Here is a 14,145-nt window from a genome sequence, read left to right as displayed (position 1 = left end):
TTTTAAAGAGTTCTGGATAAGAGATGATTATCTGCTAAAAGACCCAGATCTAGACCTCTGCTGCTTTAGAGAACTACCGCTGGTTGTTTTTTCTGTGTGTGAATGAAGACAATTTCTTGTTGCATGATTGTAGGAAACCTGATATGTGACATTTAAGCATGCTACTAATATGTTTGCAACAATCTTATCTTAAAATAATGGACTTTAGCATACATAGGTCCTATTTTGCAGGAAATGTAAGTTGTTAGCTAAAAGGCAACTCTTATGTTTTTAATCATTTTAATTGTTTCCCTCACTGAGGGGGAGTGGAAGATGAAGGAGGGGAGTTTACAGTGCTAATTGCCCTCCCCTTTCATAATTGGGGCCAGATCCTACCCTCAAACTTCTTAGGCAATCCCAGTGAAGTCATCAGGCTTTTCACAAGCACATGGGTTTTCCCCACGCGTATTTGATTCCAGGGTAAGGGTCTATAGCATGCTTTTTCATGCACTGATTTCTCACATGTATGAGGAGATTCGGAAAATGTGCATCTTTTTCAACATAGCCTCTTTGTTTCCAGCACCTGCTGGAGTGGTAGATCAGCAGAGCTGGTTGCCTTAGACTGAGCTTGTTTTAACTGGTGAGTCCTTTGCATTTTCTTTGTTAGGTGCTAGGTGGAAAAAAACAGAGTTGTGGCTTTGCTTTGCTATATTCATGAGCAAGAAGGATATTTAAAGAGCATATGAATGAGTGTGGATTTGATATTTCCTAGAGCCAGCTTCTTTTTAATATTAAATTGCATACTCTGGGAAGATAGTTGCTGTATCAACATTGGTATAATGACACATTATTAAAAAAATCAATATCCAGTCATAGAAACAAGTCCTGGTGTAAGCAGTTGGGTGCTTACAGCTGTGATTTGTATGTATTTGCAAATGTAATGGGCTTTTTTTTTCCTTGTAGCACTGGTAACTTGGATAAACACTGTATGTGTGACTCATTGCAGAGTATAAACTTATTTTAAAGGAACAAGTGTGGGATTTGCTGAATATCCTATTGCTTGCATCCCTGAATACTTGCATTAGGTCATGATTAACCTTAAATTGGCCATCCTGAGAGGAACATAACTGCTGATCTCCCATAGGTGACTTCAGAAATAAAAAGAAACGTGGAAGTGCTTTAAAAACATAAATAGTAGTTAAAATTCATAAAATTGTAAAGCAAACATGGTACAAGGTCTTCTAAAATATAGCCCTTGAAAGCTTTTTTTATAGTTTCAGAAAAAGCTTGTTTAGTAATCACATGGAAAATAAATATTTTCATTCTTCCTTCTTCAGCACTCTCATTCCATTCCTCTTTCTTTTTCTTCTTTTTTTTTTTTTTTTTCCTTTATTTTTTTTTCCCCTAGAATCTTCTTCATTTGGTGGGATGGGGCACCAACACCCAGTGTGCCTAGAAAGCCCTGTTTGGGGGCAGGATATAACACTGCTAATTGTCCTCCTGTTGTTTGGTTCATCCTTGAATTCCTTCTGCAGTGTGGGGATGGAGTTGATGGAGTTGATGTAATCCCAGTTGAATGCTCCCTGTGCGCGTGTGTGTGAGTGGGATGTGATGGGCGCTGCAGTGGCTCTTGGGCTGGTTAAGAATGTGCCTTTTTTTTTTAACGTGATACCCCAAGCATTGATTCTGAGGGGTGCGATCCCTCTGTGTGTGTGTGTGTGTGTGTGTGTGTGTGTGTGTGTGTGTGCAGGGGTGCAAGCTCACGGGGGGTGGCATATCGCAGCATCCTCGCTCTTCTGCCGCATCTTCAGTGCGGCAGCATGTGGTCCCCAGCGCTTCGAGCATCGCAGCGGGGAAACGAGGCCACCGCTGAAATGGGGTGAAGGAGGAAGACAGGGGAGCGGAGGAGTGGGGGGCCAGGTGGGGAGGGGGAACCGGGGAGGAAGACACAGCTCCAGAGGGAAATACTCTGTGCTTTGCAGTTGCTTGTGTGGATAGAAACCAGATGGTGCGCTGGAACACCCGCTCACTCGGGCGGCGGCGGAGCCAAACATATGGTTAATGGTTAGGAGAAAGAGCTTTGCAAGCCAGGGCTTTGCTGACTGCCTCACATTACAGATTGTTGCAGTGTGTCATTACATTGCCAAACTAAGTGCTTAATACCTGCTGCGGGCACTGGGCAGGCGTTTGCAGGGAGGATACTGAGGCTCTCCGGGCAGGATGGGAGGCTGACATCATATGTGTCCCCCCGCCACACCCCCCCACACCCCTTTTCCCCACTGGAAACGCCATAAATCTCCCCTTCTACAAGCTCAAAACCTACAGCAGGCAGTTTTCCCATTCTGCGTGTCTTTAATCCGTTTATTTCCAACAGCGGATGGTTGGGTTTGCCCTTTTTATTTTGCCCTTAATTTTTTGTTTCATTTTTTTGGGTCCCCAGGCAGCCAAGTTCACCTCGGCTGCAGCACCGCACTTACATGCCTGGCATCTGAAGTTCCTGCTCTGGGAGCTTTGGGCGACACCAGGCCTATGTTATCTAAGGAACTGCTGAGCTCATTCATCTCCTTTTCACGGCCCGCTTCCTTTTATTTTTAGCCAAATCCGTCAGGCCTGACAGGCGGGTAATTTGAGCCAGAGAAAGGGCAAAGCTCCAGGTCCTTTCCACAAAGCAATTCTTCTCCTCCCTCCTGGGAAGGCTCCAAACTTGGCCTGCTCCAGGCAGATGGATTTGTTGAGTCATGTGAGATCATTTACACAAAAACACAGCAAGGCAGTGAAAAGATAAAAAAAAAAGGAAAGAAAAAGAAGGAAAAAAAAAAAAAGGTGGGGGGGAAGGGGTGGGAGAGCGTGCGCTGCCGGGGCTGCTGCGAGCATAGGAAATGTGCTGCGAGGCAGCTAGACAGAGGAATGCAGCAGATTCATTCTTGTATAAGGTAATGTCTCGTTTACAGTACAGGGTGGAGCCACTGCTGAGGAGAAATCACTCGAAAACAGATTACTCATTGAAAACAAAAATTCTACTTAAAAATAAATAATAACAATTAAAAAAAAAAAAATCCCAACAAACCAACCAACAAGCAAGCCGTGCGCAACAAAGGCGGCGTTGTTGACAGCACCGGATTACAGTAGCGGTAAACTCCGGGCTGGGAGGTTGCTGGAAAATGAGTTTGCTCCGTGATGCAACCGGAGTTTGCTTTGTCTTGCCGCCAGCACGAGCGGGGCGGCGGGGACGGGGAGCCCGGCGGGGACGGGGAGCCCCACGGCAGCAGCAGCGCTTCCCTCTGTCCTGGGATGGTTTCAGGCGGTGCGGAGGGATGGAGGGAAGGATGCAGGATCCCGAACGGGCAGGATGCGCTGGGCAGTGAAAATGGGGGGAATATGTGCATGGCGTGGGTGGGGGAGAGCCTTTTGTTTTGGTTTTGAACTGGTTATGGCATGATCTTCATTACATCGGGGAGTAAATCGCATGTATTCAGTTAAATGTTGATTTTGTTACTGTTTGCAACCTAAGCTAACCCCAACATGTTGGTTTTGGTTTTTTTAAGTGGGTGGTAAGAGAGAACATCAAACTTGGGGCTTTTTAGATGTTGATGCATCCTGGAGAATTAGGTTGGCTTAATTTATGCAGTGTTCTAACGAGATGCATTCAAACCTTTAAATAGACATGGGATGTATTTAAATATTGTTAATACAACTTCCAGTTACTCCGGATTTCTTAGCAGGGCAATATCTGAATATTAGTGTTTTGTCCCTGTGATAATTAAAAATCAGAGTAGGAGCAGAAACTGGAACTGGAGATTGGAAAACGTACAATCAAACAAGTCCAATGCAAAGCATATCATTAAATTCTCGGCTGCAGTTAAGGAACTCACAGGAGCGTGTAAATGTGGGTTTATATTTTAACTTGACCCTTCTGCCCACTGAGCAGCATCTTCTGCAGACTCCACACTGGTGTCCACTGAGGTGCTTTCACCTGGGGAGGATTTGTCTGGAGCTTTCCTCCCTCTGCTTGACCTTGTCTTCCCTTTCTTTCTCCTCCTGCTTCTTTTGCACACTTTTGTCTGAAAGATGGCTCGCTTTCCCAGCCCACTTGCCCTACCCAGCTGAGCACGTTCGGCATGGGGAGAACTTCTCACACTTCTCACACTTAAAAGTTTTCTCATTTGGTGGAAACCTTTTGTCTTCTGTGTCTCTTGATCAGGCCGCCTCGTTAATTATGTCAAAGGAGCACTTGGCAGCACCCTGAGTCCTGGCTGGGGTCCTGCACTGCACAGACCCACAACGGGGTCCCTGTCCCTCAGCTTACAGCTGATGTCCGGGGTGAGGATGATGAGGGGGATAAGAATATAAAGATGGCCAGGCTTAGGACTGGACCCAGACCATGCAATAAGATGTGGCCGTAGCACAGCAGCTTTGGACAAGAAATGGCTATAGATTGCTCTGAGATCCTCATAAGGTCCCAGGGAAGGACAGTGTTGTTATTTATGCTGTTTGCATAGTTACTGTAACTTTCTTTCCGCTCTCCCCCAAAATGCCTAATTATCCTACATTTTCTGTTGCTGTGAGCAACATTTCCCGTCGTTACCCAGAGCTGCAATTCCAGTTAAATTCTCACTTTATGAAGCTAATCTCCCAGCAGAGACTGTGGGATTTCCAAAAAAAAAGAAGGTTGTGAGGAGCCAAAGTTTTTAAAGATTTTTTTGTCTTGGTGGACAATTCTGCATAACTCCTCTGTTAACTGTTCATGTTCATTATCAGTTGAGAGCTCAGTAGCTTTCTCTCTATTTGTGGCACTTAGAAGACCTGTAGGTTTTTTTTTAATTCCCCCACAGAGTGCCTCACTCCCCAATATCTCCTTTTTCCACCCTGAAGATGCTGCATGCCTGGCTTTTGGCATCTTTACATCGGACATCCAGCCTGACTAGACAGATTTCAGGAACTGTTCATGACCTGACTATCGGGAAAATCAGCCTTGCTCTTCCTTCCCCCTCTTTCACGGCCACTCAACTTCCTCCCCTTCTTCTAAAATTGTGTTGTCTGTAAGATGCTATCAGCCCCGTAATCCTTTTATCTCACTTCTCCTATCGTCTCTATTCTTCTGCTACTATTGCCTCTTCCCCTCTCTCATGAATAGACCAGAAATTTCTCTACTGCCAGTTATCTCCCCTCCTTGCACATACTGTGGCGCTGCCTCCTTTGGGATCTGAGGAAGGATGAGTTTGGATTTTGTACGTGTTGTGTCATGTCCCAGGCTTGGCTTCAGTTTTCACAGGTAGAGGGCATCGTCTATGGTAATTTTTCTTTCACTGCTGCCTTAAGCAATCAGCTCGCTCTCCATGTAGATTGGAGGATGAGCAGGAGGTCCTTGGTGCAGGAGACACCAAGCACTTCTTGCTGAGGTTGCTCTTTACAAAGTGATGTAACTTTTGTTGGTTTATTTGCTTGCTTTTCTCTGTGCTTGGGAGCACCATGTTTCCTTCCAAAGACCTTATTCTATACCCTAATTGTATAACTTTCCTCGATCTGAAGTTGTGCCAAGGAGAGACACTCCGGGAATGAGGTAACCCTCTACTTTTGAGCTCAAATTATCCTACTTGACAGGATCGGATAGCAATTGCCTCTTGCAGAAAACTTGGGCAAGCTTTGTAATCCTCCATGGAGGGACAGACAGGCTGAAGAGTGATGTCTAAGATGAGCTGGATGGTGACCTCCATGTATAGCAAGTGTTCATTTATATGACTTACAGAATAACCTCGAAAGAAAGAAATCTCTAGCCTGACAGCTTCCCACTTGCAGAAAGTCACAGAAGTTATGGTGTAGCGGTGGCAGTTTCCTCGTCTTCATGTATGGAGCTACAGGGCATCCCAGGGGGAGAGGTGATTTTTGTTCTAAACAGATGAATCTACATTTCCATGGAGTTTTTTAAGGCATTACATCTATGCAAGTTTTTCTCATCCAGCGATGAACTGGTGCTGCAGTGAAGTGCAGGACTGTTCGTAATGTATTCACAAACCTAGTTGTTTTCTGGTTGCAGCCAAATCCCATTAACTCTGATTTCCCTGCTTCCTTTTCCTCCTGTCGAGCCTTCTGGATAGCAGCTTCTCTTAACAGCTTGCTTGCAGAATCTGCTCTGAAAAGCTCCCAGCCGCTCCCACTCCTCTCAAAGCAAGGGATACTCTGGGAGCAGCTTATCACCCACTGACTTCCATTTCTGCTAGGAAGTCTCCTTCGGCCATAGACCAAACAAGCATAAATCTCCTTCCCTTCCATTTGGTCAAGCGCAGCAGAGGTAGAAATCCTTCTGGAGATTAAACTTTGCCTGTTTGTTTAGTGAGACATCAATCCTGACAGCACAAGCCTGTATAAAATTGGCTTCTGTAATTCCCTTGGAGCATTCTTAGAGATCCTTGAGAGTTGTCTGAGAGTTTCTGGTGAGGATCTGTGAGAACCCTCTGACACTGCCCTAGCAGCAGCAGGTTTTTCAAGTTTGTGTTAAAAAATATCAAGTTGTTCTAAGGCTCTGTTCACTCCATTAGCTTTTCACTGATAGTTCCTGTATCATTACTAACCGGTAACATGATCCTTTAGTTTTTTGCCTTGATTCTGTTAGAAATTAAATTGGTGTCAGCAAAAGCTGCTTCTGATCACTTGCTGTAAAAGTCTTTTTCACTGCTTTGCAGCCTTTGTCCGATTAATGGGAATGTACTGTTGCTCCCTGATAAATTCATTCATGTTTAATAGATATTTGTGAGCCATATTTGCCTTTAAGTGGAAGTATCACAGCTCGTGAGGCATTTTGGTGGCTAAATAGCTGGGATCAGACATTCCAATTACTCATGCCAGTCGTTCTCCTGCGTCCATACCAAACTCTGTGTGTTGCACAAATATTTTTAGTTACAGCCTTGTCAGATTTGTTTGAGGAGAAGAGATGTCCTCATTTTTTAGAGATATTTATCTGTGAATGAGTGGAGTTACATTAGTGTTGTTTGTTTTTTTTTTTTTCCCAGTTGATCAAATTCTCAGTACTTAAATGAAAGATCCACTCTTACTTTCAAAAGTAAGACTTGCTTTTGCAGGAGTAGAGTAATTTATCTTCTTTATCCGCTTCTCTAATTGCAGCCTGTAAAGACCCTAAAGAGTCCTGCTAGTCAATGATTTCCTTACTGCAACCAGTGAAAGATCAGATTTAAAATGCATGTAACTGATGCTCAGTTCCACATGTAATACCTCTTGATTACTATGGTCACAGCATAAATAAATGCATTTGATAGCTTACTTGATCATGCAAATGTTGAATGTCTTCCTCCTTCACCAGAATACTCTTTTTATCAAAGGTATTTGCTGTCATAGAGCCCTAAGCTGTTGATTAGGTAAAAGGGAATGCCTTATATGGGAAAATAAACCAGCACCCACAGTGCAGCTTCTTACTAGAAAAATAATGAGATTTCTTTTACCAACTTCAGCTTGTTGTTTCTATTTGGATACTTTCTCAAACTTAATAATAAAATACTGAAAAAATAAAGTTGTCAGGCCTTCTTGGGGGGATGGCATAAATAATTAACGTGGGATATCTGTCTAGTCATTTTAGGGTTGGTTGCTTAGTGGCTTCCACGTAGTACCGTGAATGGGTTTGAAGCCCCTGTGGTGGGTTTGGGCTGTGCTGAACCAGCTCAGACTTGTTGCCGCCCTTCTCAATGCCATTTACTGTGATTAATGCTGTTTGGATGGATGGCAGAACCCAGGTGGTTATTAATTGTCTTCTTCTTGGAAGCACCACTTGGGTACAAGCCAGGGAGGACATCTCACATGGGTAGTATCTCGCATGGGTGGCACTGCTCTGCCGAGGGTATGGGTGGCACAGCCAGACTCGCTCAGCTGTGCTTTTTGAGAGCGAAAGGTGAAAAGGACAAGAGTACACCACTGTCTGAAGCAGACTCTTGCATCTGGCGGGCCTGTTCTTGGGCGACGCTCATTTGGTTACGCAGCTGAAGTGCAGCGAGAGTTTCACCCCTGCCCACGGGCTGACAGTCACATGCTCAATGGGAAGTTATTTTTCTGCTGGGTTTTGCCCCTTGTGAGTGTTGTAATCAGAAATAACAGCAAATAAAGGGATGGAGGTTTATGTGGTATCATGGCCTGTTCACCATTTAAAATGAATCTAATGTGATTAATTCTCTGAGGGGCAAAGGGGCAGAGGAGTTCGTGCCCTAAACTCTAGAGAGTTTTTTGTATTTAATGCTAATATTAACCCTGAAGCATCAGCGAGTTCAGTAGAGCTCAAAGTGCTACATTTAGCCTCCATCGAGAAACACTGGATAGCATCACTGGAAGAGCTGTGACAGTAGGGACTTCTAACAAACACACAGTGGTACTTCTAAAAGAACTAAAGGTTGCTATTTCCAAACAGAAGTAGAGATGCACGTGAGGTGGTGACACATATTTTGATTTTCAGTACAGTAGGTGGCAGGAGAGACAAAGCAACAGCTTGGCTGAGGTGGCTGCTTGTCCACATGCCACAATAACAAATTAATGCCGCCCCACATCTACACCCAATACCCTGGAAAGAAAGTGATGTCGTATTGCCAGGTGCTTTTGTGAGGTCTGGCATCTGTTGTGATGAATGTGGGGACATGAGAATGTGGTGTGGGTCAACCCCAGCTGGCAAATGAGCACCACACAGCCATTCACTCACTCCCTCCTGGTGGGGTCAGGGAGAGAATCAGAAGGGTGAAAGTGAGAAAACTCATGGGTTGAGATAAAGACAGTAAGTAAAGCAAAAGCTGCACATGGAAGCAAAGCAAACAGGGAATTCATTCACCACTTCCCATGGGCAGGCAGGTGTTCAGCCATCTCTAGGAAAGCCTGGCTCCATCATATGTAATGGTTGCTTGGGAAGACAAACAGCATCACTCCAGACATCCCTCCCTTTCCTTCTTCTTCTTCCTCCAGCTTTATATGCTAAGCATGATGTCATATGGGATGGAGTATCCCTTTGGCCACTTGGGATCAGCTGTCCCAGCTGTGTCTCCTCACAGCTTCTTGTACACCCTCAGCCTACTCGCTGGTGTGGTGGTATGAGAAGCAGAAAAGGCCTTCACTCTGTGTAAGCTCTGCTCAGCAATAATTAAAACATCCCTGTGTTATCAACACTGTTTCCAGCACAAATCCAAAACATAGCCCTATACCAGCTGCTATGAAGAAAATTAACTCTATCCCAGCCCAAACCGGTGCAGAATGTTAGACACGTGTATGGCCATGCCCATGTTAAATACCACTCTACACACTTTATCTTGTGTTACTCTGATGTCTTCTGGTAGACATCAGGCACTAAAGATTCAGTGGCAGCCTAAGCCAGTGCCAGTTACGGCTGTTCATCCTCTTTCTCTCCCCACTGTGTCCTTGACCAGGACTTCCCCTTCTTCCCTCTTGCACCTATTTTGGTGCTCATGAGGCCCTCCCATGAGATGCTTGATGGAGTGAATCCAGCCAACAGCTAACTAAACTGAAAACATGGTTGGATTTTAGGCGACACAGCAGAAGCATCTTACCTCATTCTCATGAAACTAGAGTTGAGGCAAAGGAGCAAGTGATATCAAAAAGGAACTGATGGCTTCAGGCTGCAGTAGAGCTGTAACACTTGATCTACCACCCCTGTCAAACTGAGTTGAAGAAGTAGTGGATACTGAGGTAGATACTAGATACTTTTCTAAGCAAATATCTGATATTCTTTGACTTCAAATCTTCTGATAAAGTAATTTTAAAAGTCTAAAGAACATGTCCTTTCTGAGGATACAAGAGTCTTTACTAATGGAGAGGCAAACTGAAGTAGTGAAATTAGTGGTGTTTTCCCTTCTCTCTATTATACTTACGTCTCCTTTTTAAAGGTGAAAGGGATGTTCCTCATCCCACTTCAGTTAAGATGAGCAGATTGTTTCATTTCTTATTTGTGGGAGATTTGGCCTCCCGTTGCACACAAGGACAAACTCTGCTCTGGTGCTGTGTAACTTGAGCAAAGTCAATGAAGTTGCATTTGTAAAACAGAGAAGGTGGTTTGGCTCAGGGTTTGTAACTGGAGAAAGGAAGTACTTTTGTCCATTGATTTATAGGGAATTAGTGTATGGCTAAAATAGGTCCACCCGTTTGCTGTGCTTTTTTTTCCAATGATTGTTTTCTGGAGGACTTTTGGAAACAGCTTTATTGTGTAGGCCTGCCAGAGGGTGTTGAATTTGCCTTGGAGCCAAAACGTATGGATATTATTTGATTCATACTTGTCAGAGGTACCTTTACATATCAGCTTCCAATTATTCCTTCAGTCCTCCTTTATCTGTATTTGAACATAAGCTTTGAATGCTGACATATCAAAGCAGGCAGCTATATGGTGTCCTAAATTCTGCATATTAATTTGTTGAGAAGCACTGCTGAACAACTCCTCTTCATTGCTTGTATACTGTTTCTGTGAGTGCTGGTTTCGTAAGATTTTTGTCAGCATTTTACAGAATATTCCTGTTGTTTCTGTCATTGAAGTTGACTGAGAATTGAACTAGTGTTGAAGTTGTAAAACTGTCAGTATGATGTAGTGGCAAGGACAAGACATCTGCTCAGGTACTTGCTTAGTTGTCTTGGCGGGAGAGCTTGACTGACCCATCTATAGAACCTAAGCACATCTGGACATCTCAAAGAGCATGAAATGTCACCCTCATACTGGTTACAAATGGAGGCAAGAACACAGTGATTTATTGAAGGTCGTGGAGGAAATCAGAAAGGTTAGGATCTAGGTCTTCTGCACCCCAGGAAGCTGAATCTTGTGATTTCTACTATGATGACATTTGCTTCCTCTCCCCTGAGAAACGTGAGACTCTTCTCATTGCTAAAATACCCATTCTTGTCACAGGAGGCATACACACACATTTACAACTTGGGAATTAATTGCCACAAAACTGGCATATTCAGAGAGTAGCTAGTTGTAGCTGTAGTGTGCCGCATTTCAAGGGGAAATGGCCTGAGGGGAACAACCAACAGTTAGTAGCTGCTCTGTTGGTGTTTACACAAAATGCAGTTTAGTAGCTGGACCAGAGGAGAGACCTGGGCATACACCGAATTTGAGCAGCTTTTGGGCTGCTACATCCGTGAAGCCATGCAGTCCCATGCAAGGACAGGTCCTTTCTCATACAAAGTTAAAGAATAAGATCTTGTTGGCCAAATTTTCCTTAGATAGACTAGTATCTTGCAGATACTGATATATTGGTATAAATTGTATGGCTACAAATAGTTAATTGTTTCTGTAACCAGGCTTAATTGCGGAGCGCTCTGCTTGGTGAAGAGGATCAGGAAAGGAGTTCATATTACTTTAAAGCAGTAGCTGTCTGAGGCTAATTATGAAAAACATGCCAAGTTGAAATATTCATTTTTTTTAATGAATTTCCATAAGCAGCTCATAGACAGATTTATGCTGTGCTGGAAGACGTCTGACTGCACTTTAATGTAGATACCTGGTTTGGTGATTAGGAAAAGATTGTTAAACAACTGGAATTTAAATACCGGTACAGCTTCATTGTAATAATTTCCCCAAAGGCACTTTGGTAATTCTGCTAAATAGAGAGTTTAATAGACTTTAATAATGTGTACTTTGGAGACCCTATACACAAAGGAATTATGCATAAAACATTCATTACGGTAAACTGCTACCTTTGCATGTAACAAGGCATCTGTCAAAAACAAAACCGGTATGTTGTGTGTGGCAACATGTTGTTGAGTGTCAACGGACAGAAGTCATTATCACCACGTTACCTATCACATCACCTGTTGTGATCGAAGTTGCAGCTCATATAGTTTTACCTAACAGTGAATGAATTATCTGAGGTAGACATGAGTTTATTTTCTGAAAAGTGCTTTGCCGGCAGGAGGGCTGTGGTGGCTCACAGGGCTTTGTTTTCCTTTTATGCTCCTGTTCGGTGTCAAGAGAAGAGATAATCTGGTAGGAAATTTAAAACTCAGTTAAAAATAAAATAAAATAAAAGAAAGAAAGAAAACAATAACAAAAAAGCAACCTTAGCAAGCAGCTCTAAGCAAGTTTGGCGTTGGATTTTTATTTTATTTCGCTGTGCTGCTGCTGAGGGCCCCACTGGAGAACAGGCAAGAAGGAAGAAGGAGCAGATGCTTTTGGTAGAACAGTAGGGCATTTATCTCTTTTAATGAGGTAACATCATTAGTGCTGACAAAGTGCTGCAAATCAATACGTGTAATGGACTGCTGCTGTCTTTCAGTAGTGCACGGGCTGTTGTACTTCTGAACATTCAAATCTGCTGAATCACAGGTCAGGCTTTATCTACTCTCTGATGCTGTTTTGTTTTGGGTTTTTTAGCCATTTTGTTTTTCCCACTCCCTAATCTTTATCTTTGATTTCCAAGAACTGGCACACACCTCCAAGATATGTGTTGGGGCAGCAGAAGTGTACTGATTTTACAAGCGTGAGAGTGCATTGAAATGCTACATATGTCTATTGCAGTGCAAGGACCTTCTCTTTAATCGGAAAGAGTGGGGTTGCTGATGTCTATTTGAGCCTGATTCCTTCTGCCTAAAATGGCTGCAGGTTTTGTTTTGGGTGATGTTTTCTGTTTTGTTGTTTGGTGTTTTGTTTTTTTTTTTCCTTTGCCCTCTGCCTGCTTCCTTTAGAGCAGTGGTGTGGTGTAATGTCAGCCACACTAATCGTGTCAGCTGGTGGCACCGATGACCCTGACGTTCAGCAACAAAGAGCTGTAGAAGAAAGGGGAGAGCGAGGTGGCTGCGGCACTGGACAAGCAGCAGCAGCGGGTCGGGAGGACCTGCAGGTCAAGCATTTCTCTGTATGTGCTCTGTTGGTGTAAAAATCTTGTGCCCAGTTGTATGCAAGGTGTCCAAGGGACAAAACAAGGTGGATGTCATTGGAGATCCATCATCCTTTATTCCTCTTCAGATGGTAAATGTGACATTGCATGACTGTAACAGTATGAAAATAAAAACAAACAAATGAAAAAAAACAGCAAAACTAATCTAAATTTGAAAAAGCCTGGGGGATATAATAATGTCTCTGTTAAAAATTGCTTAATTCCCCCAGAACTCCCATCAAAATCACGTCATCCTCCACCACAAACAGGTAGCATAGCCCAGATGTTTGAGGTACGCTCTCTATTTATCGGAGGGCCTGGGAGTGACACTTGGGTGTCTGTGCTGATTCCAGGAAAAGAGCCTGTCGGTAAAAAAGATTGATCAGAATAGATCACGCACGTCAGAAAAAACGTGGTTCCTCTTTCTTATTTTATCTGCATGCCCCTCCCATCCTGGGCTTCCCAACACCTGCTTGTGGTGAAAGAATATAAACAGAATTGCAAGATTCCTCAGTATTAACTGTTGCCTGACAGCTCCAGCTAAGCACTACAAGGTCATCTGCTTTTTCCTCTTTGTATTTGCTTCTTGCTCCTTGCCACATGTCCAGTGAGCCACTGCAGGATCCTAAGCTGGTACCGTCCCTGGTGGAAGGCCTCCACATGTTTTTACCCTGCCACGCTCTGAAAGTCAGTCATGTTTGGGTGCCAGAGCACTGGAACAAGCTGCCCAGGGAGGTTGTGGAGTCTCTTTCTCTGGAGACATTCAAAACCCACCTGGACATGTTCCTGTGCAACCTCACCTAGGCGTTCCTGCTCCAGCAGGGGGATTGGACTAGGTGATCTTTTGAGGTCCCTTCCAATCCCAAACATACTGTGATACTGTGATGTTTACCTGAGCTGATATAAATCCAGAGCTGGGGTCTCTAATTGCCCATCCTTCCCATGTTACTCTTGGACCGAGCTGGGGGACACGACTGAGAGATAAGGTCACAGCTGGTGGGGCCACATGTTGGCGTGTACTGAAGTATCATCCAGTAGTAACACAGCTGAGCATTAGTTTGTGTTGATACTAGGTAAGGCCCTGTTAATACTTGTTACTTTCGTTAAATTTAATTGAGGTTCCCACTGGAGAGATCAGAGGGGTCTGCTTCAGCATCAGCCAGGATACGGTCAGCATTCCTCACTGCTGAAACGACAGCGTGGTTCCTGCAAAGCAACAGCCTCACTAGCAGCTTGTTACCTCCTCGGGCTCTCAGATGTCTTGAACTGACAGAAAGTAATGTCCAACAGATGTAGTAAAGGT

The 14,145-nt window shown here is 43.9% G+C and overlaps 1 protein-coding gene across 9 annotated transcripts in view; it reads left to right on the top strand.

Annotated features, from left to right (window-relative positions):
* The window catches only part of BACH2 (BTB domain and CNC homolog 2), a 193,833-nt gene that overhangs the window by 44,079 nt on the left and 135,609 nt on the right, over positions 1 to 14,145 (top strand). For 2 of the 9 annotated variants that reach the window (XM_065059615.1, XM_065059619.1), the window contains exon 3: positions 560 to 619. The exons of 5 other annotated variants lie outside the window; for them this stretch is intronic. The gene's annotated coding sequence lies outside the window, so the exon portion shown is untranslated. Of the gene's footprint in view, positions 1 to 559; positions 620 to 13,960; positions 14,144 to 14,145 lie in introns of all 9 variants that reach the window. 2 more of the 9 variants (XM_065059616.1, XM_065059618.1) reach the window with 2 other exon arrangements.

The sequence above is a fragment of the Columba livia genome, chromosome 3, assembly GCF_036013475.1.
Source record: "Columba livia isolate bColLiv1 breed racing homer chromosome 3, bColLiv1.pat.W.v2, whole genome shotgun sequence".
Lineage (NCBI taxonomy): Eukaryota > Metazoa > Chordata > Aves > Columbiformes > Columbidae > Columba > Columba livia.
This window is presented reverse-complemented; position numbering and strand designations above follow the sequence as displayed.